At 37.9% G+C, this 11,659-nt stretch overlaps 1 pseudogene across 1 annotated transcript; it reads left to right on the top strand.

The window, feature by feature from the left end:
• The first annotated feature begins 216 nt into the window (after positions 1-216).
• LOC114311075 (L-type lectin-domain containing receptor kinase IX.2 pseudogene) lies at positions 217-2,606 on the top strand (annotated as a pseudogene). Its single transcript, XR_014347367.1, has one exon. The product of XR_014347367.1 is annotated as an L-type lectin-domain containing receptor kinase IX.2 pseudogene (transcript).
• The last annotated feature ends 9,053 nt before the right edge of the window (positions 2,607-11,659 follow it).

Genomic DNA, 11,659 nt, shown 5'->3' with positions numbered 1-11,659 from the left:
CAGATATAAAATAATCCACAACTGGCCAGTACCTGTCAAATATAGCATTTCCTTTTAGGTCACGAAGTTAAGTAATTTCCAAGAACAAAACGTCAAATTAATTTTGTAATTGAATATTATAATTATCGTTTGTTTTCATCATCACATAATCTTTACTCTCAACAATTCTCAGCCGGTTGCCTGTGTCTTTGTTGTTTGGGTTGATGCTTTGGGGTTGCCACCATAGTATGAAAAGCATTAGAAAATTCTTCTTTGCCGATCCACAACGTGAACCGTAGTTTTCTCTGTTTGTTAAAATACAGATCAGTGCAAACAAAATTTCTTATGACATAGAAAATGTCAGCCAAACAAAGTTTTTTTTTTTTTTTTTTTTTTTTTTAAAAAAAAAGTCGCATACAATTAATGTACACAAAGACTGATTAAGCAAATCACAGACTTTAAGTTTCTTCAAGAATTTATTTTCCTCACAACAAAGCCAACCATGGCAATGGATGCGTACAAGTCTTGGAACCCATTAGTCTTATCGAGTAGAATTCTTCTTTGTTCTCTCTTCCTCTTCTTCTTCTTCTTCACCCTTTACTATCCTCTTCATGCAACTGCACTGAGCTTTAACTTGACCGATATTGGTCAATATGTAAATGGGGAGATAATTTGGCAAGGAGATGCTTATATCACCCATGAAGGCATTCAAGTCACCCCAAATGAGCGAGGCGCAAACCCAGTGGACAAAGCTGGTCGAGCCATATATAAAGATCCTCTTCACCTATGGGACAAAGCTTCTGGAAAAATGACGGACTTCAACACCTATTTCATGTTCGTCATTGATTCAAAAGGAAATTCATTCTTCGCAGATGGGCTCACATTCTTCCTTGTTCCTTATGGTTCCACTCCCAATATGACAATAGGTGGTTCTCTTGGCCTTCCAAACGTAGCCCAGTCATCAAATGCGACCAATCATTTTGTTGCTGTGGAGTTTGATACTTTTCATAATCTAGAGTTCGATGTGCTGAATGAAACTCATGTAGGTATCGATATCAACTCTTTGATATCTAATGCTACTGAAGTTTGGTACAATGACATTAGATTTGGTATAGAAAATGAAGCTTGGATTAGTTATAATTCTCGTTCCAAAAATGTTAGCATTGTTTTGACTGGTTCTAGAAATAATACTAGAATTGATAGTGTCCTTAGTTTGCAAGTTGATTTGAGCTTGTATTTACCAGAATGTGTTACAATTGGCTTCTCAGCTGCAACAGGAACACGTTTTGAGAAAAATACTATCAAATCATGGCAATTCAATTCAAGTCTGCAAATCTCGAGAAAAGACAACAAAAAGGCACCAATGGTGGGATTGATTGTTGGCTCATCTGTTTTGATTTGTGTATTAACTCTGCTTGGCTTTGTTTTGTGGAAGAAAAGTAGCAGAGCAAAAGAAGAAGATGAGTTTGCCATAGAACTATCAGTGGACAATGACTTTGAGGCAGGTACCGGGCCAAAGAAATTTTCATACAGTAAATTGCTTCGTGCTACAAATAAATTCAACAAGGAACAAAAACTTGGAGAAGGAGGATTTGGTGAGGTTTATAAAGGTTTCTTGAAGGAATCCAACTCCTGTATTGCTGTGAAGAGGATATCAAAGGGATCAAAACAAGGAACAAAGGAGTACACATCAGAAGTGAAGATCATTAGTCAGTTGAGGCATAGAAATTTGGTGCAACTAATTGGTTGGTGTCATGAGAAAAGAGAACTCCTACTTGTTTATGACTTCATGGAAAATGGAAGCTTAGATTACCATCTCTTCAAAGAAAAAAGCTTGTTGACATGGGCAATGAGGTACAAAATTGCTCAAGGGTTGGCCTCGGCACTGCTTTATCTACATGAAGAATGGGAGCAGTGTGTGTTGCACAGGGATGTAAAATCAAGTAATGTCATGTTAGATTCAAATTTCAATGCCAAACTTGGGGATTTCGGATTAGCCAGGCTTGTCGACCACGGAAAAGATTCGAAAACGACAGTTTTGGCAGGAACTAGGGGTTACATGGCACCTGAATATCTGAGGACAGGCAAAGCTAGTAAAGAATTGGATGTTTACAGTTTTGGAGTTGTGGCATTGGAGATAGCTTGTGGAAGAAAGCCCATTGATTTCAAGGTCCCAGAAAGTCAAATGATATTAGTGGAGTGGGTTTGGGACCTTTATGGTTCCAATAGGCTTATTGAAGCGGCAGTGGATTCGAAGATATGCCCTAATTTTGTTCAAGAAGAAATAGAATGCTTGATGATTGTTGGGCTCTGGTGTGCTCACCCAAATCACAATCTCCGACCTTCAATTAGGCAAGTAATTAATGTGCTTAATTTTGAAGCTCCATTACCCATTCTCCCAGCAAAAATGCCAGTGGCAACATACTCTGCTCCTATTTCAAACTAGAGTTACAACACAGGTTCCTCAAAGTTAACCTCATCCTTTGCAACTTCTTCTTCATCTACAACAGCTTTGTACACCTGAATAAGTTGATTACTAAATACTATGGTGATCAAATTAGGATAACATTTATAAATTGTTTCAAAAAGTTCCTAGTACAATATTTTATTGTATTTAGTAATTATCAATTCCACCAGGCAATTTTTTGTATTGGCCGATGTGTTTCTGTGTTTGTTTTGGATTTATCACTATAAACATTGCCTACCATATATATATATATATATATATACATATATTTGTTTATGATTATCAAATGTTAAATATACTTAAAAAATAATATAATGTCGAAGATTTATCTCTATCTAAGTCCAATGAGTAATGTCGAAGATTGATAGCAACGGTGATGGATTCATTGATCTCCACGAGTTTGCCGATTTTCACCGGAGAACTTACCTTTGATTTCATGGCCAAGGATTCCCACGTCTTCCTCTTTGACCATGCCTGGACGTTTAGACTCTCTGATGCTTGTAACCAGTTGGAGCAAGTTCCAGGTTTGGTTGAAAGTATGGCTTCATTAATGTGTGTTGATATTGATTTTAACTTAGATGCACAAGAAGTGGTAGACGATTCTGCTGGTGGGGGCTTAGATGTGAATGTCACCAAATTGAATGTGGTAGAAATTGTGGAGACTAAAATTCGTAAAGCAAAAGAGAAAGGAGATGACACTGTGAGATGGTTGGAGCTTGGGGACCTTCACATGGACGATGCTTTGTTATTGTCTCTTGACTTGCCTAGTAAATTTCTTGTAAGTAATTTCTATTATTTATTTTTCTTGTAAACAATTGAATGAGTTTTCTCCGACTTATTAGTATTTTATTCTGATCGATTTATTTATTTATTTTGTTCTTGTGAACCATTGAACACATTTTGCCTGAGGTTTATGATTTTCAACCAGAAAAGATTATGAGGGGGAATTTCTCTGGGTTAAAGAGGGGGATTTTCTTTGGTTTGAGTGAATTTCTCTGTGTTGGAAGGAGATTTTCTCTGGGTTTGAGTGAATTTCTCTGGGGTAGAAGGGGAATTTCTCTGGTTTTAAAGAATTTATCTGGGTTGAAGTGTCCAGAGAAATTTCAAGGACCTAAAACAGAATTAAAAAGGAACCTGATAAAATCATTAGGGTTATTTGAAGAGTTGGTTGTTTCATTGATTAGAACCCAGAAACAGAAATTAGCAAGATGAGAAAATTAAGATCATTTTCCTTGATTTTCTTACAAAACAAACGGTCCCATAATCATAAAGATAGAATGCAGCCCAAATAAATTAGCATTTCTAATTTTGAAGATAGCAGCAGAAGATGCAAATAAGAAATTTCATATAATGAATGCATACAAAGGCATTTACAATTCAATGAGATATATCTTTGAAGGAAGAGTGAATTGCTGAAAGAAAGTGCTTGTGCTACTGGTTTACCATGGTTAGAGGTCCAAACTCCACAGAGAGAGAGAGAGATTGTGGGATGATGGTTGTTGTGTAGAAAGGAAAGAAGAGAGGAAAAGGGCATTAAGTTGGTTTATTGTAGATTTGACTGAGTTGGGTTTTTGGGATTGATGGATGAATGGATGATGCAGAGAGTTGCAGAGACATTCAATAATTCAAGCCATTGTTTTCGGGTTGTGGTTTTTTTTTTTTTTTTTTTTTTGTGATGTAGAAAATTTCTCTGGTTTTGAAGAATTTCTCTGGATTGAATCTAGAGAAATTCTCTGGTGAATTTTTCTTTGTGAATATGCATCCAAATCGCTGAAGCCATCAAACTGCAGACAACACAAGTGAATTTCTCTGGTTAAAGGGGATTTTCTCTGGGGTTGAGTAAATTTCTCTTGGGTGGAGAGGGAAATTTCTCTGGGTTGAATCTAGAGAAATTCTCTGGTGAGATTTTTTCTATGATGTGTCCAGAGAAATTTGAAATTTTCTCTGTGATGTGTCTAGAGAAATTTAGAATTTTCTTTGTGATTTGTCCAGAGAAATTCCCTGGATCGAATGTTCTCTAAATAATTTTCTCTCGATCGATGTTGAGGGATTTTAGACATTATGAAAATATTGAGTGTCTTTTATGCTATAAAATCTTAATACTATGGACCTTAAAAAAAATCCCCTAATAATTATAAGAAAAAGATACAAAAACTTTAAGGTTTGAATCTTGTAACAAAATAATTTTGAGTTTTTAATTTTATTTATTTAAACTTTAATTTTTTATTTTTTCAATCTAAACTATTTGTTGTTAAGTAAAATTAATAAAAAAATAATAATAATAATTTAGTCATGAAAAAAAGGAATTAAATTTTATTGTTAAAAGACAAATTACCTGGTCTTCATTTTCTAACTTGAAAACCTAACTCACAAGAAGGTATTCCATGGATGATGGACCTGTTATTTCATCAACATGTGTCCGACTAATAAGAACAAATTATTATTAATTCAAAACAATTATTAACCCACGAGAAGTTTTAGGAACATTTCAATTTGTTATTAATTTAATTTAAAACAATACCTACCATTTTTCTTAAAATTTTAATAATTTGGCTCACCACAACAAAATAATGGCATGATATCAAGATGGACCAAGAGGGGCGTAAGAGGGGGCAATCGCCTCCCTTACGATTTCAAAAACCCCATTATTATAGCACTATTAATTATAATTATCTTGAAATTATAAAAGGAGAAGTGATTAAGAACTCTAAAACTAGAGCTTTAATATGAACTTTAGTGATGTAATAAAGTAAAAAAAAAATTACAAGTCAAAACATCAAATGACATGGTGGGACCCACCATTAGAGCCCTCTCTAGAGCTCTTCCTCTAGAGTTTCTAAACATTTTCCTTATAGAATTTCGCCTTTTCTAAGTATTTTTTTTTTTTCAAATTTTAAGTGGTCATCCTCTATTTTTAAAAATTTAAATGGTTGCTCCTCTATATCAATAAAACATTGGATAAAGTGTAAAATTAAAAAATTTAGACAAAATATAATAAAATTAAGGGTAAACTACCAATAGGTCCTAATAGTTAGATTTAATTCACATCAAATTCTATTGAAAATAGGTCCTAATAAAATTGTCAATTAATGACCTTTTTTGTCACGATTTTTATAAATTATCGCTAATACTTATAATTAGTGACGTTTTTCTGTGATGAATTTTTTAAATTGTCACTGAAAGTTAAAAATTAATGACTTTTTTTGTAATAATTTTTTTAGACTGTCTCTAAAACTTATAATTAATGACATTTTTTTGTGATAAAATTTTCAAATTGTCACTAAAAATCAACAATTAGTAACATTTTTTAGTAGTGTTTGATGAAAAATGTCATTAATTGTCATAGAATTTATTAGATAATAAGTCCATCTATTAGGACCTACACGTAAATCTCCCTAAAATTAATAATTTTTTTTATAGCTACCATTGATAAAAAAATCCTATTTCCAAATAATAAAATAAGATATTAACTAGTTATTTAATCATATTCATTGAGGAAGACATTATGCAAGATTTTCAAATTGATTATAGCATTGATGTTTTTAATAATATGAAAGCGCGTCAAGCACAATTTAAAACAAAGTACCTCACTTTAGTAAATAAATTATTTTCATAATGGTCATCTTTTTCAATGTGGATAAACAAAAATGCTTATGTTCATTTAATGGTTTGATTTTGATGATATTTAAAATATTATGAGATAAATTGTGATTTTTTAATTTATAGTTTTTACAATCATTTGACACAATATGAAAATAAAATTTCTCATTGTGATATAGATTGCACCGATTTAAAAATAACTAAATTTATTGTGCATCTTTTGAATACTTTAATTTAATATATATATATAAAAAAATTCAAATCATTTCCATATCTTTTCTTATTCATTTACTTCATTTGATTGATTTGAAATGTTTCTTAGCAAGAATGATGCAAGCCCAAAAGGCTAATAAATTCAGATGAAAGAAAAACATAAGGAAAGAGGAGCCTACCTAGAATCTCTTTGCAATGGCTAGTTTTTTCTATGGTTATAAAAAGAAGTTTTGTGGAGAAAAGAAAAGACATAGAAGTGGTGAAAAATTGAGAAATGGGGTCACTGCAGTGATTGTTGTGCCTCAATTTGAGGTGCATTATGAGCTTATTTTTATGATCTGAACCATTCATTTTGTAAGGTTTGTTAAGTACTTCATGCCTACCAAAAATAATATTAATCGGATATTAATAACTATATGATCGAATTGCATATTTTTTATACTATTTCTCAAAAGAAGAACTTATTGTTTATTTTTTTTGGTTATCGATCATATAGTTATTGATATCCAATTAATATGATTTTTGGCAGGCATGAAATACTCAACAAACTCTACAAAATGAACAGTTCAGATCATAAAAATAAGCCCATAATACATATAGCGATCCCGGATTTACCCTTGCTGTATAGTGATCCGAACATGTGTCCGTGGATGTTGGTAGTTGATCATTATCTTGTTTACATCCTTTCTTACTTTGTATTTGAGTTATAGGATGTGTTGGGCGGGTTTGTTACAGGTTGGTTGAGTTTAGAAACCAAAACTAGTTGCCCAGATTTTGGCTTGTCCGCTCGAGCGGGGGTTTTGACGCTCGAGCAGGGAATACACCCATCCAGTATTTCCTGTGCAGTGTTGGCCGCTCGAGCGGGGGATTGGCCGCTCAAGCGGGAGGTTGTGAGTGACGCTCGAGCGGGGCTTCGAGCGCTCGAGCGGGGACCTGTTGTGTCGAGATGCTGGGAGAGTGCATCCGGAGCTCGAGCGGGAGTCTGTGAGTGCTGCTCGAGCGGGGGTTTGGATGCTTGAGCGGGGCGACTGGGTTTAAGTTCCGAGTTTTAACTTTTCAAATCACTTTTTCACTTTCTCTTCTCTCTCCTACATTTCCAAAAACACCATTGTTGAGCCTCTCACTCTAGAACTCTACCTTCTCTCTAGGTTTTGATCTAGTAGGAGTGATTTGCTCATCTTTGGCCTTTACAAAAAAGTTGTTGATCGTCGAGGGCTACATTTTAATCTGAAAATTTCTTGATTTAGAGCACGTTGGGTTTTGTCATCTTCTCCCTTGGGGCTCCGGATTTGAGGTAGGGATATCCTACTCCTCTTTATGAGCTTTTTCTTTAAATTTTAGTATTTTGAGATGTTGGGGTTGGTTTAGAAATTTGTGAAAGTTTGGGGGCCTTTGTGTAAATTTACAAGAGTTGGGGTTTTAACTATATAAAACCTAGATGCATGTTTGGCATGGAAAAATGTGAAATTAATGTGAAGACATTAATGAAAATAAAACCTAAGGGTTGTAATGTAGATTATGGAAAATGCCCTAATTACATTGATTGATTAATTTGTATAATTAATTATTGGAAATGAGGAATTGAATTGAGAATGTGGAAATGGGAAAGGGAAGGGGTTAAAGGGTGTAGTTGGATTATTTATCACTCACCTAGTGGAAATATTGATTTTATATCCATTTGTTGCATTTATTTTCTGTATAGAAATAACTGCTTTGGGCTATCGGTGGAGGATAGTCGTGATTGTTGTAGACAATGCATGATGATTAGACAAACGGAAACTAATCACCGAAATGAGTCATTAAATGTGATGATTGAAAGAACACGTTAAATTTATGTGTTATGTGATGATGTGTATAATTATTGTTTATATGCATTGTGTTGTGTTGGAGGAGATAGGGGATGTACTCCACGGTTTAGGGAAAGATAGGGGATGAACCTCTAAACCGGATGTTGTTGGGAGGAGATAGGGGATGGACTCCGTAGATAGAGCTCATATGCTTATCTAGTGATGTATTGACAGAGCTCATATGCTTGTCATTGGAAGTGTGATAGTTCTCATATGCATATCTGTGGAAGTGATGATATAGCTTGTATGCTTATCTGTTGTTGTGTGATATAGCTAGTATGCTTATCTGTTATGAAATGGGAAGTGTTTGATATGAGTTATTGTCTCATATGAGTTGTTGGCCAGGTTCTGAGCCATGGTTGTAAATTGAGAATTGAAAGGAATTGGAAAATGAATGGTAATATGAACTTATATGTCATGAAAATGTAAAGTGTGATAAAGGAAAGTATCAGTGTTGGCCATCTATCAACTGCTAATCTTTTAGTCATTGTTCATATTTGGTTTAGTGTGTTTCTACTGGGCTGTGGCTCACCCTATATGGGAATATCATTTTCAGGTGCAGGTAGCATGTCACCTCCAAGGACGTAGCTTGGGAGGCTAGAGGCAGGCGGACCATTGTTGCTTTATTTCTTGATGTATTATATGTATACTCAAGCCGAGGGCTTAATGTGTAAATGAGTTAGCACTATTTTGTTATAACCAAGTGTTAACTTGGAAAGCTGTAAGCCCGTAGGGCATTTTCTTTTGTTGATTAACATGTAATACTTGTGTAAAGAACTACTCTGATGAATAGAAGAATGTTTGTCTTTATTACCAATGCATGTCTATATCAATGGGTTTTATGTTTTTTTTTTAGGGCGTTACAACTTGGTATCAGAGCGTACCGTGTTCGAATGCTTTGGGTACGTGGGAAGTGATTAGTATCACAATGGGTTTGTCTCGCTTGATAGAGACTTAAGTGTAGTGTTATATGTTATGTGCTTAATTGATAACATGCTTATGTGTTTATGTGGGTATGGGATTTAATTTCTAGGATGTTGATTGGATCCTTGGGTTTTTGGGAGTCTTGTTGGAAAGGCACTTGATCAATGCTGTTTCTAACCGGAACTCTAGTAATGCCTCGGGACTATCATTATCCGGAAATGAAATTCGTAAGTGCTTATGTGTTTATGTGCTTACGTGGAGTGAATTACAGTTGTCCATGCATTAGGACATGAGTGTTTAGTTTTGGCACATTTGTGAATGTGCTAACGTTCTGTATTACCTTTATTAGGATGTCAGGACGAGGAAGAGGTGCTAGGCGTGGTAGGCCTGCGAGGCAGGAGGTGCCGTTACCGGAGGAGGTTCCGGCAGTACAGGAGGGAGTTGGTCAGGCCAACGTGGCCGAGCCAGCGGGTCAGCAGGCTATGAGTGCGTTGGCCCGGGAGATAGCAAGGGCTTTGGGTATTCTCAGGGCTGGGAATCAGGCAGCTGAGGCAGGGCCTTCTTTCTTGAAGAGTGAGTTTTTCCGGTCTAACCCGGATGAGTTTATTGGTGATCCGAAAGAGCCACTGAAGGCTGATGAGTGGCTAGAGCAAATGAGTAAGACGTTCGAGATGCTTGGCATCGAGGACGGAGCACTGAAAGTGACCTTGGCATCCTTCCAGCTGAAGGGAGATGCGGGTCAATGGTGGAAGTACGAGAAGGCTCGTGTTGGTGGAACATGGGAGGCATTTGTGAATGCTTTCCAGGAGAGGTTCTTGTCTACAGTTGCTAGGGAGAAGCTGAGGGATTAGTTTAGTCGGCTTAATCAGCAGGGTATGTCTGTGGCAGAGTTTGAGGCCACTTTTACTAGTTTGTCCAGGTTTGCACCAGAGTTGGTGGCGTCTGAGGAACGCCGTTGCTATGAGTTTGAGCAGAAGTTGAGGAAGGGCCTCAAGTTGAGGGTTAGTGGGTCTTACATCCGAGAGTATAGACACTTAGTGGATGCTGCAGCTCAGATGGAGCTCATGATGCAGGAGGAGGATGAGGGGCAGAGAGGCTCCAAGAGGAGCCAAGATGGTCAGGGTGACGGCAGGAGACAGAGGGGTTCAAACCCTCAGCAGTCTCAGGGTGGAGTTGCTAGATCGACCTTTCCGGTGCCGAGTGCAGGCTCGGGGAGAGGTAGTCAGGGAGGCCTGACTTGTTTTGCGTGTGGCCAGCTGAGTCACAAGTCTTCAGTTTGTCCGCAGAAGGGAGGGGGTCAGCGAGCTGCTTCTTCTTCAGCTAGACCTCAGGGCCAGAGTCAGGGCAGGGGCCAGCCTTTGTCTTGCTATCAGTGTGGTCAGCCTGGGCACCTGAAGAGGTATTGCCCACAGTTGAGTGCTACTTCGGGAGCGTCTGGTTCCAGGCAGATGCAGAGTTATCAGCCAGCTCAGTCTGTGCAGGCCTCGAGGGCCAATCCGGGAGCTTCGTCATCCCAGTCTGTGCAGTAGTCTTTTGCTCCTAGAGGTGAGCAGGTAGATCAGGGGCCTACAGGGCGCGTGTATGTTGTTACCACGCAGGATTTAGTACCGGCTCCATCGGTAGTGAAAGGTACATTTCTGTTTTGCAACTCGGTTGCTAGTGTGTTGATTGACACGGGTGCATCTCATTCTTTTGTATCTATTGCATTTGCATCTGTTTTGGAATTGGAGTTAGCACAGTTAGCATCTCCTATTTGTGTGGTGTCACCTCTTGGGGGTGAACTGATCTTGAAACAAGGTGTTAGAGGTTGTGATATAGAGGTCGCCGACCATAGGCTTCCTTTTCCGTTTGTTGTCATGCCCATGAAGGGCTTTGATGTTATTTTGGGTATGGACTGGCTATCGTCATACCGGGCTGTTATCGATTGCTACCGCCAGAGGGTCACGTTATGTACCTTGAGCGGGGAGTGGTTCCATTTCTTGGGACACCGGGTTGGTAGTGTTCTGCCACCGGGGTATGATTCGCGAAGGCGAAGTGAGCTTAGTGGTCTACTCGCTAGCTTTGAGAGTGGTGAGTGTGGTGAGACCCAGCTTGTATTGCCGAGGGTGGTTTGTGAGTATTCGGATGTCTTTCCCGAAGACCTTGTTAGTTTGCCACCTCACCGAGAGATAGAGTTCTCTATTGATTTAGTGCCCGGCACGGCGCCGATTTCTATGGCACCCTACCGTTTTGCTCCAGCAGAGTTGATTGAGTTGAAAGTTCAGCTCCAAGAATTGCTAGATAAGGGTTTTGTTCGCCCTAGTGTTTCACCGTGGGGAGCACCGGCCCTCTTTGCTAAAAAGAAAGATGGTGCCTTGAGATTGTGTATAGACTACCGGAAGTTGAATCGGGCTACGGTCAAGAATAAGTACCCTATGCCCCGTATAGATGATTTGTTTGACCAGTTGAAGGGTTCCCGTTGTTTCTCTAAGATAGACTTGAGATCGGGTTACCACCAGTTGAGGGTCAGGGAGGAAGATATTCCTAAGACGGCATTCCGTACGCGGTATGGCCATTATGAGTTTCTGGTGATGCCATTTGGGCTTACCAATGCACCAGCAGTCTTTATGGACTTGATGAACCAGATCTT

The sequence above is a fragment of the Camellia sinensis genome, chromosome 12 (assembly GCF_055761805.1).
Source record: "Camellia sinensis isolate YWXY chromosome 12, ASM5576180v1, whole genome shotgun sequence".
Classification (NCBI taxonomy): Eukaryota; Viridiplantae; Streptophyta; class Magnoliopsida; order Ericales; family Theaceae; genus Camellia; species Camellia sinensis.
The sequence above is the reverse complement of the archived record's forward strand: the minus strand, read 5'-3'. Positions and strand labels throughout refer to the sequence as shown.